Source organism: Cibotium barometz, chromosome 38 (assembly GCF_041138505.1).
Source record: "Cibotium barometz isolate CiBa-2024 chromosome 38, ASM4113850v1, whole genome shotgun sequence".
Taxonomy (NCBI): domain Eukaryota; kingdom Viridiplantae; phylum Streptophyta; class Polypodiopsida; order Cyatheales; family Cibotiaceae; genus Cibotium; species Cibotium barometz.
The window spans coordinates 22,878,972-22,902,593 of NC_141083.1; the positions used below are offsets into that span (position 1 = coordinate 22,878,972).

A 23,622-nucleotide genomic window follows, 5' to 3' on the forward strand; every position below is an offset into this window, starting at 1 on the left:
TGGAAGATGAAAAGCCAAAATTTTTCAATAAGAATTTTCCATGAATTTTTTAGAGATTTTTAAACCTCAAATTCCAATTTTTCTGAATTTTTCAGGCTTTTTCTAAGCTTTTTTTCTGAAATATTATCAAAAAGCATTTTTTTAAAATAAAAAAACTTATTAAAAAAAAACTTAATTAAGCTATTAAGCTTTTGATTTTTTCAGGGGGGGCGTTTTTTTTCCGCCCGGCTGCAGCGCAGCCCCTCCCCCCCCCGTCGCCTGCGCGTAGGACAAGGAGAGAGAGTGACTCTCTCTTCTCCCCTCTCTCCTCCCTTTCCTCTCCATTTCCATCTCTCCTCCAATCTCCTCTCTCTCTCTCTCTGTTAATCAGAGAGATTAGCTTGAGATTAACTTAATCTTTGATTAAGATTTTTTAATTAAACTCATAATCATAATTAGACATTAATTATGATTAATGTTTAAAAAAAATTCCTTTTTAAGAGAAATTTCACGGAAAAATGAAGGAAATATCATATTTGACAGGCGGAGAGGACCCCACACACACGGGAGAGCAACTCATGCATCAACACGCTGTCCCCTACTGAATTTCAGTAGAAATTGACATAAATTTGATCGCATTCCCGCGGAAAAAACCCGCAAAAAATGTATAAAAATATATTTTTAATCATAAAAATGCTCAAAAAATTCCTAAAAAATTAGGAAAAAATTTCTAAAAATTCTAGAAATTCAGGAAATCCATTCTACAAAAATATCCACCATAACATTTATGGTATTTTTGTAAAAAATTCCATTAATGCTCGATTTTAACCATAAAAAATAGAGAAAAATAGCATTAACTCACGGAATTTCCCCGCAACGTCGATTCGTCCATTGAATTGTAGTTACACACGTTCCAATCACCGAATCGATGATCCACGTGCAATTCATCAACATAAATCAACAAAAAATAACATTTTATTAGTAAATATTAAAATTTATTAAAAAAATCAACAACAATTAAATAGAGATTGCTCTGATACCACTATTAAAACCCTAAGATCTCTCTAGATAATTGTTATGCATAAACATGCATAAATCAGGCATAAACTCAACCACCCAACCACCCCCGAGCCCAAGGATTTTTTCTAATGGCTAAGGATCGCATTAAACCTCTAAACTTTGATTTTAAGAAGGGTAATACCTATTTTTGGGGAAGGCTTACGAAGGCAAGAAAATTTGTCACTATTTGGCTGATTTTGCATGTGCACACAGTTCTTGCTTTGATGGTTATATCGCTAGAAAACGTTTGTTGGGTACATTACATTAATCAAATTGAGGTACTGTTTGGAATGCCACGGCCTGTCATTCCTTCTGAAGAGAAGGGAGCTAACAGTGTGTAAGGGATGTGAACTGCACCACGTCGGTTTTGCAGGGAAGGATCCGAATTGCGAGAGGAGATATTTGCCTCCACTTGAGCAAGGCGAGAGGCAAACTTCTCGAAGGCCTCCAGGACTCTATGGTTGGAGGTCCAGAAGGGCGAGTCTGTGCGCTGGCCAAGGTACTCTTCATCAGAGGCATGGGTTGACAAGATCTCCAAGACCGCCATAACTGTGATGGCTTGCGACTGAGAAGAGACAGCCTGCAAGTAGAAAGACGTGGGGTTCGAGCGAAGGAGATTTGAGTCCTCGCTATGATGGTCTGCTTCCTCTGGTATGAGCTTCCTGCCCATTGTTGGCTTGTTGGGCATGAAGCCTGCATATGCATACTGCCCAAAATTCACCGCTGCGTGGTGTGCTGATGCCAACCATATTATCGTTGTCACCACCTCTTCTAGCTCATCTACCCCTTTCAAATCCACCCACCCTTCCTCTTTGTCCCCGTGCCCTACTTCCTTCACCTCCCTCCACCACCTCTGTAGCTCCTCATCCCCCTCCATTGTGGCCCCATCTTTGTAGAAAATCTCTATGTAATCCTTCACCCACTCCTTTATCGCCCACCATATCTCAAGACCATCCACTGCATATGGATAGTCTTCTATCAGTAGCCTGAGTCCATATTTTGCTGTTGAATCCATCACTGCCATTCCCCTACATAAAGGTGGAAAATTGTTACGAGCCACAATCTAGTACATAAAAATAAAAAGATAGCTACATCCATGGCACTTGATAAACATAAAAGAACTCATCAACATCATTACCATTCTTATACTTGTCATGTATTATTATCATCAGGTCTGATTTGCATGCATTTGATGTGAGATGGTAAATATTTGCATTGGCATCAGTAAAGTGTGTGTATGCATGCCGATGTATAACATTATAGTAGCCAAGATCTGCATCCATGTCACTTTTCCATTGATGGCACATGTGAAGAACTCATCACTATGTATCGTCCTGATCATCTTAAGCATCATGTCTCTTTTACATGTATAACATCAAGATTAATGGTGGCATGACATTATGCGATCACAAGATGCATTTTTTCATATTTTCCTAATGTGCATGCATGTTATTGTTGCAAACACTGTAAAAGCCATGCATGCAACACACACAAGCCAAGACCATCACATCCTACACTAATTACCTTTTGATCAAATCATCCGGTAAACTTTGCTCGTCAAAACGCCAACTTTTATAGGCTATAGAGCTCAATTCCATTGAATATCGACCCGAGAAAAATGTCGTCTCAATCACCCCATCAGCGTTGATCAGTTCCTTCCTTGCAATGGCATTTATGTTCATTGTGTTCTTGAAATGTGGCTCCAATAAAACATGAAGGGGATGCATAGCACTTAAGCATCTATGAGTGGCAATGATGAAAGGCTCTATGGATGCATGGGTTTGAAGCCTGCAAGATGTAACAAAATTAATGCGAGTATGGTAACTATTGATATGGTTAAGGGTACAAATAGATCTAATTGATACAGTAAACACATGAATAGAGTAAAGGAGAAATTATTACCAATGGCTAATTAGTTGATGGTAACCTGCATCATTGATAGATACATGGGTCTTGGCAAGCTGCCACATCAAGTCTTTTTCATTTGAATTTGTGGGTGGTATAAAAACTCTCTTCATTTGAAAGCCCTCCTTGATTGAGCTAGGAGGTAGGCTTAGTTCTATGGCAACCAATTTGAGCGTCCCTTGTTTTGTCAAGAATAGAATAGTCCTAGATGCATAAGCCTTTCCATCTAGTGCATTGATCTTCTCTAAGTAAGGCAAGAAGACATCATGGTAGTCCAACTTGTAGAGCCTGTTTTGTTTGATGGCCTGTTCATTGATGGATCAAATAATGTAATTGCTTTATTATACTAAAATTACAAGGTAACTAAAAAAATAAATGAACGAGGAATTCTTTTTCAAAATTAGTTGAAGAAACATTTTTCACAAACCAATTTTCTCTTTGAGGCACATTAGAGCCAAGGGATTTTAAAAAAAAGACAAATGAATGAAGATATAAATAAAATAAAATAAAATTTGAGAACCTCTTGGACGGTGAGACCCTCTAAATTTCTCTCTAAATGAAGTGTTGTAATAGAGGAAGTTCTTGGTCCATAAATGTTAGGATCGAGCTTGCTCACAACTGGAAATTCCTGCAATACAAATTAAATAACTATTGCATTAATTCGCTTAATTAAACCTTGATCTCTACTTCTTTATCGAAAAAATTACCGTAATTCTCTCAATGACCATTGGATTTAAGCCAGCCAGCATTTCTCGTGCTAATTCATCATCTCCCGACCATGAAATATCATTTTCTATTTCAAAATTGCACATAATATAATTTACATTAGTAGCTAGAGACAACATTTTAAAATAAAAACAACATGCGATAATTAATTAAGAAGACACAAGCTTCCAAAATGTTTATTCACACCCTTTTCTAAAACATTTGGAAAGACAAAAAAAAGCGCAAGTTGATTAAACTGGAAACCCATGCATAAGAATGGTGCTTAAATTGTGAACTTGAGATATAGTGACATAACATCAAACTAACGACATTTTTTTTTACTGAAGATGAACCTTTGACCACCCTAATCTAACTAACATGGTGGACCACATAGTTAACCTTTGAGAAAAAACCAAAGTAAAAGTTATAACATGTCATAATTTAATTCAAAACCTCTACATTTAAAAAATTTATAAACACTTCCCTTTGTCCTAGTAGTATTTTGTATGGTCACACACACACACACACACACACACAAACACAAAAAAAGTAAAAAACATTAATTTGTTGTCCAACCTTTAAAATACAATGGTATACACAACAAAGTAACATCTTCTGTCAAGATTTCTATGATTTCATAGGAGGGGACATTTGAACACGTACACAACAAATTAGTAACATCTTCTATCAATATTTTTTGATTTCAAGAGACCTCTGATGGCCCTTCAACAACCAACATGCACTTTGAGTACCCAAAATTGCCATGGCAAATACTGATACAATGCATATACATACTTTCGTAAAAGAAGCCAAATGCCACGCAAGACAAATTGCTATTATGCAATGACTAAGGAAGGATGGTAGTAAAGGTAGAAAGTGCACAATGCTAGCTGCTAAATTACAAATGAAGCAAATACTATAGAAAGAGAATAATTTATAGGGAAATAATAAAAGAAGAGGTGAGGATCATCAGGGAATAGTAGGGAAAATTTCGGAACTTGTAGCTTTTAAAAGATCTATTCATTAAAGAGTTATGCTTCTCTGTGTAAAAAGCATTTTGTATTCGAATATGTTATAATATAATCCCTCGTGTCTTTTTTCTTTTTTTTTAAGAAAGAGACTATTTATGATTTGGCAGATTATGAGAGAGGAAAATGCTAGCTACTACCTACTAATTATGAGAGAGAAAGTTGGCTAATTCTTACCTTGGATGATTTGAGGTTTAGGAAACTTGATGATGTGGGGGTCTCCAGATTCTGTGTCGGTGAGCTCTCGGATGATTTCCAATGGATGTTTAAACTCAGCTAGCTTCTCTTCATCGGTGAGGGGGGAGACGTCATCAATAGGGAGCTCTAGACCATTGGAGTAGAGGTCTGGATGCCATTGAAGTCCTGGCTCCCTTCGAAGAGCCTCTCTATTGTGGGCAATACCTCATGCGCAAACGACTTTATCGACGACCCCAAGAAATCTGACTTCTTTATGTGCCCAAATCTCTCATCTCTTGGCACATACACCAACTCCACTAGCTCCGTTGGCCTCTCCGATCTCGGATCTGCATCATGGCATGACCATCCATCATCATGCAAAGTCAACTTTTATCCTTTATAATCATCGTCATCATGCTAATCGCGATGGCATGCGATAATATGTTCTCCATCATCAATCGCCTTGTTAATCAACCGCTTATCATATAACTACATGCCTGATTAAGTGGTGATTTTCATTGCAATTCTCGGGATTCCCCCCTATATTTCATTGCAGTGTTAATGCGTGAAGTAGACAACCTGGGTAGAAGAACATCGTATGATCGTCTTGAGGATTACATTAATTATAGATAATACTGCTATTTCTACTAAGAAGACAACATGCACTCATTAGCAGCAGCTTGTTTTGCATAATATATTGTTGATTAAACTTGAAAGTAATGAAAGCAAGGCAATGGATGGTTATAAGCGTAGCGAATTGCCTGTCTTGGTTTGGCAGGCATGCCTTTGCTCATGACCAAAAAGAAGAAGAAGAAAACGAAGCACATCAGATCATTCATTCGTCGAATACATACTGTATAATTTCGTCGATGTCCAAATTATGAAAACCACTTAAACAGGACGACGTAAAAATAACCTATAATTGTTGCAAAATAAAGCACAGATTATAGCGGCCATGCATTAATATCGGCGCTGACCTCATTGGTGAAGAAGATCCGAGGGCCGTCGTAATAGCGGCCGTTGTAAACCCAGGAGTTGCATTGGAACCAGTTGGGGTGGTGGTTGTCCACTAGGACGGCGCCCGGGACGCCGAAGTCCCTGCCCACCTTGAAGCTCACCCTGTAAAATTCCCCTTCATCAGCCGCCACGCTGTTGGGCTTCGACACCCACCCCTCCAGTGTTCCTACGTCACTCCTCTTCCCCAGCCCAGTCTCTGCATATTCGCCCACACCACGCGCGAGAACAGTTATAGTGTCAATATATATTAACAATATCTTCACGCATCCTCTTCTATATTAATCACAATATCTCCATCAAAGCATGTCGACAACCCATAATTACACTATATATAAATCCCCTCTTGATAATTACTCACAAGCTAATTATTGCTCCTCATCAGTGATTACCTTCATCAATTTCCACACTGACAAGCTGCAACTCCACATTCTCGCCTGCTACATCTGCGACGTCGTCACCCACGCGTGCAATTTGGTCGTTGAGATCAAACACATTCTTCCTTTGCAAGAAAACAGTGGCCTTTACCTCCACCTTACCATCCTCGTCATTACCACCAATAAAATCACTGAAAAGCTTTCCTAAGCTCTTTCCGATGATATTCACACGAGGCCGTTTCGATCTTGCAGATGCAGGTGGTGGGCAGCTAGAAATCGAAGATGAATGTGGAGACCCCTCGTTCGTTTTAATTATATTCCTAATTGAGCTAAGCTTAGAGGTGTGCTGATTAATAGGAATTCTTGTTGATTCAACAGAATTAGGTTTATCAGATGGAGCGAAATGTACACTAGAGTGCATCATTGTGAAAAACTGTCTATCAACTCTCTTCCACCTTCTCTAAAGCCCACGCGCAAACACAAAGTACACCTGATCTGTCTCTCTCTCTCTCTCGACTCTCTCACTCAGACACACACACACACTCTCTCTCTCTCTCACACACACAGTCTCTAAAACCTCTCTCCCAGCTCCTTCTCTACACACAAAGTACACCTGATCTCTCTCTCTCACACAGAGTCTCTAAAACCTTTCAACTCTATCTCTTTCTCTCACACACTGTCTCACACACACACACACACACACACACACTCTCTCTCTCTAAAACCTTTCAAAGCACACACACTCTTTCATCAGGCTCTATTCTTAGCTTTCAGCTCTTCCTCTCTTCCGACGTTGTTAGAACTTAGCCTATTTTTAAATGAATAAATATAATAGACGCCAAACGAACCAATTTAATATTGATCCAATGGATAAACACCAGCCGTGACCCGGCTCTCCCTTGAAAAGACACAGCGATCAACGCGTCCAAAATTAGTACGAATATCGCGTGAGAGTAGGCCGGCGTGAAGTGGGAAATTGTCAAACTAAGGTTGGAAAAACGTGCTTGTGTTAAGTGAAACGTGATTAGTAACGAATTAGACTAATTAACCACAGCTCCATGAAAGCATGACATACTTATGATGTACTTTTAAACTTCGTGATAAATTAAAATTAGATAAAATCCATCCGGGTGTGTTAATCAAGATTGTATTCTACGTACAGAAATCAAGATTATATTTTAAGTTGATTGAGATAAGTGCAGTTGCTCATAAATGCTATCTCGTGCGCATTGCGACATGATCCTCACGGGACCTGCATGGATTTTTCACTTGAGCCTACACGTGAACTTAATATCGTCACGCAATATTTGTCATCCAGACAGACGACACCTTCAATTGACACAAATTAAAATAATTGGTCACTCGACTTAGATTCAAAAAGGTGGGCAAAAATTAAAATCGCTTAATGTGCTCTGGAAAAGCTTGAATTAAGATTTGAGTAGTTAATTATATTTCAAGGCTTGAGTAACTACTAACTTTTGTTTTATGTGCTCGTGCATTCGATTGAATCAAGGCATCTCTCTACCTTGCAAGAAGGGTTGTACGATGATTGAATCAAGGCATCTCTACCTTGCAAGAAGGGTTAAATATATATTGCAGTCCACCACGCTTGAATACCGTGGCTTTTAAAATATTATCGAGTATCATGTTGTCTTTTAAAATACTGTCGTGTTTCATGGGATGAAACACCATTTTTTTGAGCAACTTTTCCATGAATGGTGACCCTAAGATTAGGAAAAAAAAACACATTTGGAATTTTGGCTTAGCTTGACTTGACTTGAAGGCAGTGATTGAAATTTTAAAAGCATTTTCCTTAAAAGTGGAAAACTTTTATCTAAAAATTATGAAATTATTTATAAAGGAAAATTTTGAAATCTGAAGGTTTTTGTTCTATAACTTAGGTATTTTTCAAAATATGCAAGTGGAAACTACACTAAACCTGGGTTTTTTTCGAACATTGTTTCACACACTTAGAAGCGTAGACTCTAGAAAGAAAAACGTCCTAGTTTCATAAATAAACTTTTTCTCTAACTAGTGAAAAAAAGGACGACCTTCAAGGCCAACCAATTTTTATTGAAGAAATGCATAGATTTTTTTGTTTTATGACTAAAAATTCAAAAAATTTGAATCTTTTAATTCAAGGTTAGGTAAAATTATAACTTATTTCTCTCAATTTGATCCGTGAAAATTACACGAAAGGATGATTTTTTTCTGACACAGAAACCTCCCATGGTTAGGAGTTTTTCTTATTTTGATGTGTTGAGAAAAATGTTTTCTTCTCTAACATTCAAAGTTTCGACTCTTTCCACACTTCTTATGCCTTTTAATTTGAGCTTTTCTCCTTGAATATGAGATGGATGGATGGAGCCCATTGATCTTTTTAAAGGTTCTCACATGATGTATATGAGTTGGACTTTTTTCATGAAAAAAATTTCAATGATAAACTTACTTTACATTAAAAAAATTATTCTATAATAGATTTAGCATGATGGGAGTATGTAAGATCAGGTGGAAAGACCGTATTAGGTAAAGTGGGAAAAATCCCATTCCCACATTGAAAAATTGTATGCATTTAATCTAGAATCTACCTTCTTCAACCTAGTATAAAAAATTTAAAAATGGTTTGCTTTATGAAGTGCTGCTAGATCGAACCTAGCTTGATCTTAGAAATAGAAACTTAGGTTTCAAGATTTTTTAGATCCACCACTTGAAGGTATCCTTATATACACAACCACTACAAATTATCATTATTAAGGATAGAAAGAGTCTCCTTGGAGTAGGATGCACTTTGTGAAAATTACGATTATAAATTTTCATTTTGATGAAGCTAATTCTACTAAAGAAATAATAAAACTTTTGCATTAACAACCAAAAGATAGCTGGATAAAAGGAGTCCCCTTAAAGTAGGATGCACTATGGATGCATAAGAGGAGTCTCCTTAGACTAGGATGCACTCCATCTATGAATTTATTTATTGTGTTAAAATTTGTTCAATGCATTGTAAAGATACACAATTGAACAGTCTGCTCCCAAAGTTGGCCAAATTACAAAGATCCTCTATATTTTATTATACTAGAGACCATATTCAAAGACCATTTACATTCAATTATAAAATGAAGTAACAAAATGTGCTAGTATCATGGGGGTGTAATTTTGATTTTAAGGGGTTCTAGCTCCACCACATGGTAGAGCTAGAATTTTGAGCTAGCTCTACCATGTGGAGCTACAACACATTGAGGAGCATTTAAAGATTTTTAGATCCACCACTTGGCCATTCTACAGTCCATAAGAAACCAAGATATAACATTTGATTGATCTAGACCCCCAATTACAAACATTGATACAAGAGATTGCATTTTGAGAGTCCCCTTAGAGTAGGATGCACTCTCCAATTTTAAAGCTTCATTGTAATGAACAAGACAAAATGAACAAGATTTTATAAATTGAGGTGGTGAAGGTATTATACTTATATATACAATCGCTACAGATTAACATTATTAAAGATAGAAAGAGTCTCCTTGAGTAGGATGCACTTTGTCAAAATTACGGTTAAAAGATTTCATTTTGATGAAGCTTATTCTACTAAAGAGTCCCCTTAAAGTATGATGCACTTTGTCAATAGATAAAAGGAGTCTCCTTAAAGTAGGATGCACTCCATCTACGACTCCATTATAATAAAACATTGTAAATGAAACTGAATTTATTTTTTTGTGTTAAAATATGTTCAATGCCTTGCAAAAGGCACACAATTGAACAGCACGCTCGCCAAGATGGCCAGATTACAAAGACCCTTTATATTTTATTATAATAGAGACCATTTACAAAGACCATTTACATTCAATTACAAAAGGGAGTAACAAAATGTACTAGTGTCATGGGGGTGTATTGGTTGAATGAGGTATGGAGCTTCTTTTTAAGCATGTTCATTTTGTGTACTCACAAGATTACACACTTAGATTATTCTCTCAATTATTATCTTGATTATCATCTTGATTGTTGAACACATTGTAGTAGCTATCATCGAGTTTCAATGTATTCTTGTTGTTGTACAAAACATGGAGACCCCAAAAGAAATGAACTTTTTTGAAGAAAACTCGTGTAGTTATTTATCTGAAATGGACAATGTAGCGAGATATTTGACTTGTTGCTCATATTGAGGTGTCTAGCTAGCATGGGCTAGCAGTCCAACGTCAATCACTTTATCTCTTCACTTTAGATCTAGCACTTGTCTGTTATAGAGCTGAAAAGGATTTCTTGATCCATGACTTATCCATTCTAGATCCTGTTCCACCACTTGGACATTATAGAGCTAGACTTCAGTGGATGCAAGCTCCACCAAACGGTAGATCTAGACTCAAAATTCTAGTCGTATTTGATGACTTCCAAAGGTTTAGGTCTACCACACATGGATACTAGCTCCACCATGTGGTAAGGCCAAAATTCCATGAAGAGACCATGGCTGCTACCTCCACCACATGGTGGAGCTAGCTAGCTCCATGAAATTATACAGCTAGACTTCAATGGATGGTAGCTCCACCACATGGTAGATATAGACATAGAATGCTAGCTCTACCAACGTGGAGCAAGAACGCATTGAAAGAACCAAGATCTACCATTTGTTCAATCTAGACTCCCAAGTAAAAACATTGATACAAGAGATTGTATATTGAGAGTCCCCTTAGAGTAGGATGCACTCTCCAATTTTATGACTGCATTGTAATGAACAAAGACTAAATAATTTGAAACAAGAATTTATAATTTGACATGGTGAAAGTTTCCTTATATACACAACTACTACAAATTAACATTACTAAAGATAGAAAGAGTCTCCTTGCAGTAGGATGACCTTTGTCAAAATGATAGTTAAAAGTCTTCACCTACTCCTACTAAAAAAATAATAATTTGCAAACTTTGACCAGAAGATAAAAGGATAAAAGGAGTCCCCTTAGAGAAGGATGCACTCCATTTATGACTCAATTATAATAAGACATTGTAAATGAACATGAATTTATTGCTTGTGCTAGAATTTGTTCAATGCTTTGCAAAGGCAAACATTTGAACAGTATGCTCCATAAGAGGCCTGATTACAATATCATATTTCAATATATGGCTTTTTATTACATTAAAAAAAGGCCAAAATACTTGCATCCTCTACATTTGATTATATTAGGGACAAACAAAATGAGCTTCATGGTGGTGTATTACTTTCATGATGCCTCCTCTTGTTGCTTTGCTTGATTTGTACTCTCTGCTTGCCTCTCTGCCTCAGCTTCAGCCTCCTCTCTTTGCTTTCTTTGAATTTCAAGTTGTTCCTGTCTCTCTGCCTCAGCATCAGCCTCCTGCTGTTGCTTCCACACCTCTGCCTTTTTCCTATTCTCTACTTCCAATTTCTCTTCTTCAAGCCATTTCTTCATCACATCATCTGAGAATTGGTTAGGTTTTTCTTCAAAGGCATTATCCCATGTATACTCTTGCCGATCTTCATTCTATAGCCATAAAAACAACCAATTTCTTAAATCTTCTGTCAAAAAACTATACCTTTCCTTGGAAGGTTGATGGTATAATTCTCGGACTATTAACCAGGTTCCTTGTTCATTCTTAAACACCTTATAGTAGCTATCATCAATTATCAATGTATTTTTCTTGTTGTACAAAGGATGGAGACCCCAAAAGGTCTCAAGCTTTTTAAAGAAAACTTGTCTATTCTGCACAACCCATGTGGATTTTGAACAATGCTCTTGTGAGAGAACACCTGCAAACTTGGGCTTTTGTTGTGGAAATACTGTGTCAATTATTCCAGAGAGCTTAGTTCTCCTACATGCGCTCCAAATAAAAACATAAAAGAATTGAATACACCAATCTAAGAACTCATGTGCATCCTTGTGACATAGGACATAACGATATTGGTTAATTGGATATTTTACCAACTCGTTGCTATAAGGAGGATCCTTCTCATCATATTGGGTTTCGACAACATGGCACAACAAACCATTAAGGTTTAGAATAATAGCCCTCCTATCATCCTCTTTGCGTAGGGGTACGCATATTGGGTCTGACGAATACCATGTCAGTATGATAACCCCCTCGGAGGGATGCACAAAGCGCAACCTTGCATCAATTTCCCGTAGACGGTCAAGACGGCGCTGAACCAACTGTCTTCGTACACTCTGGATTTTCTTGGACATGTGACGTACTAATGCTCTATGACGAAGAAGTCGCCTCTGCCAATTAGAATCAATCACATGACCTGGAAAAAAATGAGCATGCTTAATGATAAAGGTGTGCATGTGGGGGAAGGCATGTTACAACTACTTTTATGTAAAGATAGATTTTAAACAATTACAAAACAAATGTGACTATGCACGCTAACATTAAACTATATACTGTTCTAAAATGTTGACTTTAGTTGCATTACAAAATGACTCAAGATGCAAAGACTCTTTCCATTTGATTCTAAAAAGACGCGACAAAATGTGCTAGCAGGTATCAAAATGTGGTGAAATTAGAATGCATTGATCTAGATCAATACGTGGTAGAGCTAGAATGCACTGTTCTAGCTCAACCATGTGGTAGGGCTAGAATATTTTTAAATCTAGTTCTACCATGTGATAGAGCTATATCAAAGTATTCTAGCTCGATCCCATGGCAAAATTAGAAATAATATTTGAAGTCCAGCTCTAGCACGTGGTAGAGCTGTATCAAAATATTTTAGATAGACTCCATGGTAGAACTAGAATGGTTGGAAGTCCAACTCAACCATGTGTGGTGACGTGGAAGAGCTAGAATGCATTGATCTAGCTCTACCATATGGTAGAGCTAGAACGCTTTCAAGTCTAGCTCTACCATGTCGTGGAGGTAGAATGCTTTGATCTAGCTCTACCATATGGTAGAGCTAGAACGCTTTCAAGTCTAGCTCTACCATGTCGTGGAGGTAGAATGCTTTGAAGTCTAGCTCTACCATGAGGTGGAGCTAGAAGGCATTGATCTAGCTCTACCATAGTCCATATATGTAGGAATTAAAATCATAAGACAAAGATCAAGCTTCCATACATTTTCAAATTAGGAGGCCCCTTATAGTAGAGTGCACTCCAACATTTATAAAATTATTTGAAGAGTAATACATTTGCCACTACTTTAAAAACAAGACAAAATTTCTTGTCAATTCATGATTGCAAAAAGATAAAATTCCTCCAAAAAAAATACAATCCTTGGTGACAAATGGCTTCTTTAAGTGAATACTCCTTGGAACAATATCCTTGAAATAAATCTGCAAGAAACCATCATAAATTAAGTTTCTTCATTGTGAATACACAATTGTTGTATAAAATCATGTATTTAGTTATAATTATCATTTATGTTTGATAGTGCCTTAGTTATTTCTATCACGTTGGAGAAGATTGTACTCATTTAACACCTTGTTTATGAAAGCCCTTGCATTGGCTGCCTTCAACTGTGTTGTGGTAGAACCCAATTTTCTAGCTAGAGAAATCACTTGTGGTTCCCTCATGCTAGCAATACTGACTCGTTCTTTTGCCATAATTTCTATTATCTCTTCTCTTTTGTTTTCATATTGTCTCGCTAATACCTCTTGATTGTTGACATACTTCTGTATAATCTCTGATAGTGGTAGCCTATCAGTGTAGATTGTCTTCTGTGACCAATTTAAATTGCGCTTTCTCCAAAAATCTACCACACCTCTGTATTCATTTTCATTGGATACTGGAGGTTGTCCGTAGCGATTAGAGCCAATGATCTCACTTCACTCTCATCAAGCTGCAATAAGTAAGGGAGCAGCTCATCAATGAGAATATTGTCGACCATCCTTTCTTCATCAAACTTTGCAGGATATATACAATTACTATCAGGAGAAGCACATCCCTTGTATGGAGAGTCATCAATAAGAACCGTTCTACGAGCATCACAATCAAAACATGAAGCAATTTTTGACAATGGCTTAAACATTGCCTGAACTGTTGGATTATCAGGTCTAGCTATTTTACCACTTTTATCCTTCTCGCAAGCCTCTTGAGCCCAAACTACAAAAAAAGGCAATATCTCTCCTGCTCTGTCTTGTAATGTTCTCAATATTTGAAGAACATTACTCTCTGTCGGTCGCTGTTGACCAGATCCCAACATTAATATTTTTTAATAAAATCTTCAAGAATTGGATACATCCTGGCCTTAGTACAATATATCATTTTGAATCCATTTGAATAGTTTCATGTATTGAAGATGGTTGTTGTTGACAACGTTTCAGTAGTAGACCATTCAGGTCCAACACAATTGTCAACACAGATTTCTTGGAGATAGCAGTGTCGGCACTTCTTGGTACTTCTTCTTCAGGCTGGAAACTCTCACCCATTGCTTCATTTGTTGGAGATTTAGGTACCCCAATCTCATTGTCAGCATTTGTCTTTAAACCTTCTGGATGGACATCACTGAATGTGTGGGAGAAGCTCTCATCCACAGTTTGATTGTGGCATTCCGCCGTAGCTACTTCACTTGGTGCTACTATCTCAATTTCGGGATCTAAAAGAAAAAAAAGTAACATTGACTCAACAATCTTTCAAACTAAAAGAATTTACAATTGTAACACTCACTCTTAACACATGTTTATTGGTGTAATCTAAAAGAAAATCCTGTTTGGATACCAATTATAAATTCTAGTTGCTCACTCTAGAATTGGAGGGTTTAAAATGGATTTCCAAATACACCCATTATTCTAGCTCTACCGTTTGGTAGAGCTAGTTTGCAAGGGAGCTCTTGGAAGTAGCCCTTGAGATCCACTCTTGATCCACTCTTGAGCTCCAAGAGTAGATGGAGGTGAGAAACACAAAACCACTCAACTATATGGTAAAGCTAAAATTTTAGATGTTTTTGATTTTCCATATGGTAGAGCTGAAATTTATAAGTCTTGCTTTACCACGTGGTTGAGTTGGGGATTAAGATAGCTTCTTTATGGGTGGAGCCAGTAGACTTCCATAGGTTCTAGGTCTAGACTTCAATGGGTTCTAGCTCATCGCACGTGACAAGAACCAAGGAGCTAGAATTGCATTTGAACTAGCTCTGGTGGAGCTAGAAATGCATTGGCCTAGCTCAACCATATGGTAGAGCTAGACTTAAATGGATGCTCTGCAAAAACTGTCTTTGGGGGGGTGCATTGGCCTAGCTCCACCACTTTGAAGAGGTAGCTAGACTTTAATGGATTCTTGGTCCACCACTTTGAAGAGGTAGCTAGCTCCACCAAATTGTAGACCTATTGAAATCTAGATCTACCACAGGATAGGATTGAAGTAAATGAGAGGATCTCTAGCTCTATCATCTTAGATTTATAAGCAAGATTTTCAGATTCACCAACTGGCCATTGTGCGACCACTAAGTAGGCTTTCCAAATTCACCAATTGGTTATGTAAAAAGTGAATTTGTCAATGAACATGTTAGGATCCATAACTTGGTGATTCTAGATTTCAAAGCCCAATTTGGAGAGAGCTACAAAAATACTACTAAAAAATGAACCAAGGATATAACAAGTCAAAACATCACCAAATCAAAGTATTGAAGATACAAGGAAAGCCCATTAAGAAGTTACATACTGTCTTCAAAATCCAAAAAATCTCGAGCTGAACGAACTTCACCATGGCTCGATCTTTCCGTGGTATTCCTTGGATTGTTAGAAATAGGCGGTACTGGTTGCTCATTTCTTGACTCTGCAAAGTCAAGAAGCCTTGTTCCCATCTTTCTTTGATCTTCAATACTCTCCACTAGGCAAATCACTTCCTTATTTAGTGCTAGCCCTAGCTCGATGATGTAGCCATTACTGAAAAGATCAACAAGATTGCAGCCTTCTCTGCAATACTTTCGAATACATTGCTTGATCAAAAGATTCTTCTTGATTCTTAGAAACTCAATGTCTGGGATAGTTTTAACATCTTCATTATCTATATCGAGAAGTCCAGTATCCAATATTGTCGCTTGTGTACCTGGATCAGAAACATCTGCTAGTCCTTGAAAGGCATCTCCCTTGCTGAAAAACACTAAGGATGTGAAGAACTCTATTGCACCAATGCATCGGTTGTCACGTCGAAAATGCAATGCCCCATTATACTGTTCCTTTGCTATGCCACTCAAATTTTTTAAAGCATTTTGCAAGTGAATAAAATCTATAATATTTAGAAAGGTAAGCAACACATATTGGGATGGCAAAGATCTACCAGCTGCTGTAATAATCATAATGCCGTTCAAAAGATTGCAAAATGATTCCACATCCCAATGCATATTTCTTCCCAAATCTTCAGTGTTATCTAGAACACATAACCCAATGGAAATTGGATTGTTGAGGTGGCGCTTCAAGTAGTAACTCCCGTCGAATGGAAGACTCACAGCATAAATACACCAAGGAAGATCCAAGGACAAGGTTGAACTTTCTTTGCTAAGGCTGATATTCCACTCCACATATTGCCTTGCTTCTACTGGAAAATCAATCTTCTTTGATCCAACCTGTAGCTTTGACTTTATATACACATCACATAACTTCAAAAGAACTGAGTATACAACCTCATTGATGCTATAGGTGATAGTCAATTCTGACCAATCTTGACATTGTTTGTCCTTGTTCAGAGTGTTGAACTCTACAAGCAATGCATCTTGAATAATTTTATCTTGCTTGAGCTGCTTGATACGCTCTGGCATGTCAATCACATCTACATCCTTAGTACCCTTTGAAAGAACAATTTTTCCAGACCTGATTTCTGATTGTATTTGTTTGACTTCTTGTTCATCTAGCCCAGCAAGACATCTGAAAACTGTGGCAGTTGGTTTCTTGTTTTGCTTCTCCATGATTTCAAGCCAGCCTTTGAAAACTTCATCAGAGTAAATGACCATGTGAGACTGCTTTGAAATGAAGGATGCTCCCACCGTAATTCTAGCCATTCGTAAAAATTTCTGCAAAGAAATAAAAGAAAAAAAGATCAAAATCAAGTATTTTTTTCAAAACTTATAATTATAAGAGAGCAAGGGATATGGACATACATCCCAGTCTACACGAGATGATGAGCCCTCTGTTACTCCAGATGGTGGCCTTGACGGAGAATTATTGAAGATCCACTGACTCCTCAAGTGCTGCAAGACATCATAGTATGGTTGTTTGACATATAATGATTGGGCCTCTTCATTAGCTATAGCAGATATGGCCGTCGCAACTTGTGGCTCTGGATCTACAACAATTCGAGCCTTTCTTTTTTCATACACTTGTATCAGATCTTGAGCACGACTATCTTTTTCCATTTCTTGATACCGTAAGAATTTTGCAGCATAGATGGAATGTTGGCCATCAATAATCCAACATGAATACTCAGTGAGTTTCTCCTCTGTTACCTCACTTAGTTTCATTGGAATTCCTTTCTTCTTGCCAGCATTCTTTACAGGCATCAAGTATGCACACGCTCCTGGCCTGTTTGCACTTGCACCAAAAAATAACACGCATTCATCCACACGGTGAGGTTCTATTTGACGGGAGTTATAGTGATCAGGAGCTAGCTAGCATTGATCTACAGGGATCTCATACTCTTTGTACTTGAATGGAAAATACTTAGAGTATTTTTCCATACCCCCTGTATCACTCTTTTGTGCCTTTTGCACCTCATTTTCCAAAACTTTGGGATCCACAAATCTTATTTTTGTTGAATTTTCCAAGCCTATTTTCTCTATTGTAGATTTAAGAACTGCTTCATCTACATCCATAATACCTGTACTGCTTTTTGCCTTTTTTTGAACTGGATTTTTAGAGGGCGTTTTCTCTTTTTTTTGTTTGCCTTTCACACAATAAGCAATGGAAGCTTGCAACTCTTCAAGAGTTATTTCTTGACTTGCACAATCTAACTTCCACCCTCGAGAGAACATAGTATCTTGTTTATCTCTTACTATTCGTTCAATAATGAATGCCTTGGGATCTAGTTGATACTCATGGATCCCAGGTACCCCAATATTTATGCATTCAATATCGGGATGAGAATCAACTACAGAAATATAAGATAGAGTCATTGGTCCTAGATCCTCAAAAGTATCCACGCCCACATCACTAGCAACAAATAGATGAATTTTGTTAAATTGTGAACCCTGAAGACCCCAAATATCTAAGTACCACTGTCGTCGTTGATCAGCAGAGGCAAAGTTAACACTGTCCGGAACTTCCACCACTTTTCTTTTCTGAGACATCTTTCACCTACAACAAAAACCACAATTGTTAATTATAGTTATTGTATTCTTACACTTTAAAAAAAGCTTACAATATCATATTCAAAAATCACAATATATATCCATGAAAACACTGTGGAGGAGATGAAGAGTATTTCCATCTTGGAGATCTCAATACATTTGTTAGTCTTGCTCTACCACATGGTAGAGCTAGATAAATCCATTCTAGCTGGACTTCAAAGTATTCTAGTGCTGGTTTTTCAATGGATATTATCTCTACCGGGTGGCAGAGCAAGATTAATAAATGTATTGACCAGAATGCTTTGAAATGTAGCTCTACCATGTGGTGGAGCTAGAATCCATTCTTCTAGCTCTACCATGTGGTAGAGCTAGACTTTAATAAAAGTAACCGGCTGAGCTTGAATGTAACTGTGGTAGAGCTACATTCTACCTAAACCTTACTGTAGAGATAGAATGCTTTGAGGTCTAGCTCTACCATGTGGTGGAGCTGGAATTGCATTTGAGGTCTAGCTCTACCATGTGGTAGAGCTAGAATCGTAGAGGTAGAAAGCTTTGAGGGCTAGATCTACCATGTAGTAGAGTAAGAATGCATCGATTTAGCTGTGTTCCATACACATCAACAAAACCAATTACTCCAAGAAGAGACCTACTTCTCATGACAAGAATCAAGGAGCTAGAATTGCATTTGATCTAGCTCTACCACGTGGTAGAGCTGTATTCTGCCTAGACCACATCGTAGAGCTAGAATGCTTTAGGTCTAGCTCCACCATGTGGTGGAGCTAGAATGCATTCTTCTAGCTCTACCATGTGGTAGAGCTAGACTTCAATGAATGTACCGACGGCTGAGGTTGAATGTAACTGTGGTAAACCACATTATAGAGATAGAATGCTTTGAGGTCTAGCTCTACCATGTGGTGGAGCTATTATTGCATTTGAGGTCTAGCTCTACCATGTGGTGGAGCTAGAATCGTAGATGTAGAAAGCTTTGAGGTCTAGCTCTACCATGTCTAGCTCTACCATGTGGTGGAGCTAGAATCGTAGAGGTAGAAAGCTTTGAGGTCTAGCTCTACCTTGTGGTAGAGCAAGAATGCATCGATCTAGCTGTGTTCCATACACATCAACAAAATCAATTACTCCAAGAAGAGACCTACTTCACATGACAAGGACCAAGGAGCTATAATTGCATTTGAGGTCCAGCTCTACCACGTGGTAGAGCTGTATCCAACCTAGACCACACGTAGAGCTAGACTGCTTTGAGGTCTAGCTCTACCATGTGGTGGAGCTAGAATTGCATTTGAGGTCTAGCTCTACCATGTGGTAGAGCTGTATTCTATCTAGACTACATCGTAGAGCTAGAATGCTTTGAAGTCCAGCTCTACCATGTGGTGGAGCTTGAATGCATTCTTCTAGCTCTACCATGTGGTAGATCTAGACTTCAATGAATGTAACCGGATGAGGTTGAATGTAACTGTGGTAGAGCTAGACCTCAAAGCTTTCTGCCTCTACGATTCTAGCTCCACCACATGTTAGAGCTAGACCTCAACTGAAATTCTAGCTCCACCACATGGTAGAGCTAGACCTCAAGGAATTCTATCTTAATTACTCCATCTTGGAGCTCTCAATTATACATTTATTAGTCTTGCTCTACCACATGGTAGAGCTAGATAAATGCATTCTAGCTGGACTTTAAAGTATTCTAGTGCTGGTTTTTCAATGGATATTATCTCTACCAGGTGGCAGAGCAAGATTAATAAATGTATTGACCAGAATGCTTTGAAATCTAGCTCTACCATGTGGTGGAGCTAGAATGCATTCTTATAGCTCTACCATGTGGTCGAGCTAGACTTCAATGAATGTAACCGCTGAGGTTGAATGTAACTGTGGTAGAGCTGTATTCTACCTAAACCACATTGTAGAGATAGAATGCTTTGAGGTCTAGCTCTACCATGTGCTCGAGCTAGAATTGCATTTCAGGTCTAGCTCTACCATGTGGTGGAGCTAGAGTCATAGAGGTAGAAAGCTTTGAGGTCTAGCTCTACCATGTGGTAGAGCAAGAATGCATCCATCTAACTGTGTTCCATACACATCAACAAAACCAATAAATCCAAAAAGAGACCTACTTCACATTACAATAACCAAGGAGCTAGAATTGCATTTGATCTAGCTCTACCATGTGGTAAAGCTGTATTCTACGTAGACCACATCGTAGGACTAGAATGCATTCGTCTAGCTCTACCATGTGGTGGAGCTAGAATGCATTCTTCTAGCTCTACCATGTGGTAGAGCTAGACTTCAATGAATGTAACCGGCTGAGCTTGAATGTAATTGTGGTAGAGCTGCATTCTACCTAAACCTTACTGTAGAGATAGAATGCTTTGAGGTCTAGCTCTACTATGTGGTGGAGCTAGAATTGCATTTGAGGTCTAGCTCTACCATGTGGTAGAGCTAGAATTGTAGAGGTAGAAAGCTTTGAGGGCTAGATCTACCATGTAGCAGAGCAAGAATGCATCGATCTAGCTGTGTTCCATACACATCAACAAAACCAATTACTCCAAGAAGAGACCTACTTCTCATGACAAGAATCAAGGAGCTAGAATTGCATTTGATCTAGCTCTACCACGTGGTAGAGATGTATTCTACCTAGATCACCTCGTAAAGCTAGAATGCTTTAGGTCCAGCTCCACCATGTGGTGGAGCTAGAATGCATTCTTCTAGCTCTACCACCATGTGGTAGAGCTAGACTTCAATGAATGTACCGATGGCTGAGGTTGAATGTAACTGTGGTAAACCACATTATAGAGATAGAATGCTTTGAGGTCTCTACCATGTGGTGGAGCTATTATTGCATTTGAGGTCTAGCTCTACCATGTGGTGGAGCTAGAATCGTAGATGTAGAAAGCTTTGAGGTCTAGCTCTACCATGTCTAGCTCTACCATGTGGTGGAGCTAGAATCGTAGAGGTAGAAAGCTTTGAGGTCTAGCTCTACCTTGTGGTAGAGCAAGAATGCATCGATCTAGCTGTGTTCCATACACATCAGCAAAATCAATTACTCCAAGAAGAGACCTACTTCACATGACAAGAACCAAGGAGCTATAATTGCATTTGAGGTCCAGCTCTACCACGTGGTAGAGCTGTATCCAACCTAGACCACATCGTAGAGCTAGACTGCTTTGAGGTCTAGCTCTACCATGTGGTGGAGCTAGAATTGCATTTGAGGTCTAGCTCTACCATGTGGTAGAGCTGTATTCTATCTAGACTACATCGTAGAGCTAGAATGCTTTGAAGTCCAGCTCTACCATGTGGTGGAGCTAGAATGCATTCTTCTAGCTCTACCATGTGGTAGATCTAGACTTCAATGAATGTAACCGGATGAGGTTGAATGTAACTGTTGTAGAGCTAGACCTCAAAGCTTTCTACCTCTACGATTCTAGCTCCACCACATGGTAGAGCTAGACCTCAACTGAAATTCTAGCTCCACCACATGGTAGAGCTAGACCTCAAGGAATTCTATCTTAATTACTCCATCTTGGAGCTCTCAATTATACATTTATTAGTCTTGCTCTACCACATGGTAGAGCTAGATAAATGCATTCTAGCTGGACTTTAAAGTATTCTAGTGCTGGTTTTTCAATGGATATTATCTCTACCAGGTGGCAGAGCAAGATTAATAAATGTATTGAGACCAGAATGCTTTGAAATCTAGCTCTACCATGTGGTGGAGCTAGAATGCATTCTTCTAGCTCTACCATGTGGTAGAGCTAGACTTCAATGAATGTAACCGGCTGAGCCTGAATGTAACTGTGGTAGAGCTGCATTCTACCTAAACCTTACTGTAGAGATAGAATGCTTTGAGGTCTAGCTCTACCATGTGGTGGAGCTAGAACTGCATTTGAGGTCTAGCTCTACCATGTGGTAGAGCTAGAATCGTAGAGGTAGAAAGCTTTGAGGGCTAGATCTACCATGTAGCAGAGCAAGAATGCATCGATCTAGCTGTGTTCCATACACATCAACAAAACCAATTACTCCAAGAAGAGATCTACTTCTCATGACAAGAATCAAGGAGCTAGAATTACATTTGATCTAGCTCTACCACGTGGTAGAGCTGTATTCTGCCTAGACCACATCGTAGAGCTAGAATGCTTAAGGTCCAGCTCCACCATGTGGTGGAGCTAGAATGCATTCTTCTAGCTCTACCACCATGTGGTAGAGCTAGACTTCAATGAATGTACCGATGGCTGAGGTTGAATGTAACTGTGGTAAACCACATTATAGAGATAGAATGCTTTGAGGTCTCTACCATGTGGTGGAGCTATTATTGCATTTGAGGTCTAGCTCTACCATGTGGTGGAGCTAGAATCGTAGATGTAGAAAGCTTTGAGGTCTAGCTCTACCATGTCTAGCTCTACCATGTGGTGGAGCTAGAATCGTAGAGGTAGAAAGCTTTGAGGTCTAGCTCTACCTTGTGGTAGAGCAAGAATGCATCGATCTAGCTGTGTTCCATACACATCAACAAAATCAATTACTCCAAGAAGAGACCTACTTCACATGACAAGAACCAAGGAGCTATAATTGCATTTGAGGTCCAGCTCTACCACGTGGTAGAGCTGTATCCAACCTAGACCACATCGTAGAGCTTTACTGCTTTGAGGTCTAGCTCTACCATGTAGTGGAGCTAGAATTGCATTTGAGGTCTAGCTCTACCATGTGGTAGAGGTGTATTCTATCTAGACTACATCGTAGAGCTAGAATGCTTTGAAGTCCAGCTCTACCATGTGGTGGAGCTAGAATGCATTCTTCTAGCTCTACCATGTGGTAGATCTAGACTTCAATGAATGTAACCGGATGAGGTTGAATGTAACTGTTGTAGAGCTAGACCTCAAAGCTTTCTACCTCTACGATTCTAGCTCCACCACATGATAGAGCTAGACCTCAACTGAAATTCTAGCTCCACCACATGGTAGAGCTAGACCTCAAGGAATTCTATCTTAATTACTCCATCTTGGAGCTCTCAATTATACATTTATTAGTCTTGCTCTACCACATGGTAGAGCTAGATAAATCCATTCTAGCTGGACTTTAAAGTATTCTAGTGCTGGTTTTTCAATGGATATTATCTCTAACAGGTGGCAGAGCAAGATTAATAAATGTATTGAGACCAGAATGCT

General features: G+C 38.5%; 1 pseudogene; it reads right to left on the reverse strand.

The window, feature by feature from the left end:
- Positions 1-1,267: 1,267 nt before the first annotated feature.
- On the reverse strand, positions 1,268-6,925 carry LOC147616495 (putative linoleate 9S-lipoxygenase 5; annotated as a pseudogene).
- Between the last annotated feature and the right edge of the window lie 16,697 nt (positions 6,926-23,622).